Source organism: Salmo trutta, unplaced genomic scaffold (genome assembly GCF_901001165.1).
Source record: "Salmo trutta unplaced genomic scaffold, fSalTru1.1, whole genome shotgun sequence".
NCBI classification, from domain to species: domain Eukaryota; kingdom Metazoa; phylum Chordata; class Actinopteri; order Salmoniformes; family Salmonidae; genus Salmo; species Salmo trutta.
In genome coordinates this window covers 425,512-428,400 of record NW_021822619.1, presented here as the reverse complement: position 1 = coordinate 428,400, position 2,889 = coordinate 425,512, and positions in this window count along the sequence as shown.

Sequence of the window (2,889 nt, the reverse complement as noted above, 5' to 3'; positions counted from 1 at the left end):
TGTTCCTGACCTCTGTGACCTCTCCTGGATGATGTAACACACTGCCCTGTGAAATCCTATTCCTTTAGATAGGGTCATTTTTTGCATGGGCTCAGTTTGAGAAATCTTATATCTGGCGTTCTGCTTGTCTCTACTGAAGGTCTTCAGTCTGTGCCCTTGTGTCCCCCTTCACTGGTCCAAGATCAGTTGTTAGTTAACAGCATGGACCTGTCACAGCACCAGAGACTGGTCCTAGAACAGCTGTTAGTTAACAGCATGGACCTGTCACAGCACCACAGACTGGTCCTAGAACAGCTGTTAGTTAACAGCATGGACCTGTCACAGCACGACAGACTGGTCCTAGAACAGCTGTTAGTTAACAGCATGGACCTGTCACAGCACCAGAGACTGGTCCTAGAACAGCTGTTAGTTAACAGCATGGACCTGTCACAGCACCACAGACTGGTCCTAGAACAGCTGTTAGTTAACAGCATGTACATGACACAGCATTACAGACTGGTCCTAGAACAGCTGTTAGTTAACAGCATGGACCTGACACAGCATTACAGACTGGTCCTAGAACAGCTGTTAGTTAACAGCATGGACCTGTCACAGCACGACAGACTGGTCCTAGAACAGCTGTTAGTTAACACTATGAACACAGACAGCACTACATACTGTGGTATCTGTTTCTAGATCAGATGTTAGTTAACACTATGAACACAGACAGCACTACATACTGTGGTATCTGTTCCTAGATCAGATGTTAGTTAACACTATGAACACAGACAGCACTACATACTGTGGTATCTGTTTCTAGATCAGATGTTAGTTAACACTATGAACACAGACAGCACTACATACTGTGGTATCTGTTCCTAGAACAGCTGTTAGTTAACACTATGAACACAGACAGCACTACATACTGTGAAACCATCATATTTTGCAGCTGTTGTGAGTTCAGTTTCATGAGGACTGGAAGATATCCCAGAACTTAGTTTTTTTAATACTCTTTGTCCCGGGCGGAATGATCTTTCAATTTCCTCAACTGTTTTTCTGAGTGATAAAACTAATTGGAGTTGTAATGTTTTGAATGGTTGTGGATTTCTGAGGTTTGGCCTAATTGCTTGTTAGTGAAAGTTTGTTGGTACCAGTAACGATCACAAGAGATATGCCAGGCCACAGTTTTGTTCCCAAACAAGAATCCTCAAAACATATATTTTATATTCTTCATATTCAGCACGTCTGTTTCCAGTGCCTTAAATCTATCCCCCACTGTAACATAACATTACAACAGCTCTCTGTATTAACTCTGTCCCCTACTGTAACATAACATTACAACAGCTCTCTGTATTAACTCTGTCCCCTACTGTAACATTACAACAGCTCTCTGTATTAACTCTGTCCCCTACTGTAACATAACATTACAACAGCTCTCTGTATTAACTCTGTCCCCTACTGTAACATAACATTACAACAGCTCTCTGTATTAACTCTGTCCCCCTACTGTAACATAACATTACAACAGCTCTCTGTATTAACTCTGTCCCCTACTGTAACATAACATTACAACAGCTCTCTGTATTAACTCTGTCCCCCACTGTAACATAACATTACAACAGCTCTCTGTATTAACTCTGTCCCCCACTGTAACATTACAACAGCTCTCTGTATTAACTCTGTCCCCCACTGTAACATAACATTACAACAGCTCTCTGTATTAACTCTGTCCCCTACTGTAACATTACAACAGCTCTCTGTATTAACTCTGTCCCCTACTGTAACATTACAACAGCTCTCTGTATTAACTCTGTCCCCTACTGTAACATAACATTACAACAGCTCTCTGTATTAACTCTGTCCCCTACTGTAACATTACAACAGCTCTCTGTATTAACTCTGTCCCCTACTGTAACATAACATTACAACAGCTCTCTGTATTAACTCTGTCCCCCTCTGTAACATAACATTACAACAGCTCTCTGTATTAACTCTGTCCCCTACTGTAACATAACATTACGACAGCTCTCTGTATTAACTCTGTCCCCTACTGTAACATAACATTACAACAGCTCTCTGTATTAACTCTGTCCCCCACTGTAACATTACAACAGCTCTCTGTATTAACTCTGTCCCCTACTGTAACATAACATTACGACAGCTCTCTGTATTAACTCTGTCCCCTACTGTAACATAACATTACAACAGCTCTCTGTATTAACTCTGTCCCCCACTGTAACATTACAACAGCTCTCTGTATTAACTCTGTCCCCTACTGTAACATAACATTACAACAGCTCTCTGTATTAACTCTGTCCCCTACTGTAACATAACATTACAACAGCTCTCTGTATTAACTCTGTCCCCCACTGTAACATAACATTACAACAGCTCTCTGTATTAACTCTGTCCCCTACTGTAACATAACATTACAACAAGCTCTCTGTATTAAACTCTGTCCCCCACTGTAACATTACAACAGCTCTCTGTATTAACTCTGTCCCCCACTGTAACATTACAACAGCTCTCTGTATTAACTCTGTCCCCTACTGTAACATAACATTACAACAGCTCTCTGTATTAACTCTGTCCCCTACTGTAACATAACATTACAACAGCTCTCTGTATTAACTCTGTCCCCTACTGTAACATGACATTACAACAGCTCTCTGTATTACTCTGTCCCTACTGTAACATAACATTACAACAGCTCTCTGTATTAACTCTGTCCCCCACTGTAACATAACATTACAACAGCTCTCTGTATTAACTCTGTCCCCTACTGTAACATTACAACAGCTCTCTGTATTAACTCTGTCCCCTACTGTAACATTACAACAGCTCTCTGTATTAACTCTGTCCCCCTACTGTAACATTACAACAGCTCTCTGTATTAACTCTGTCCCCTAC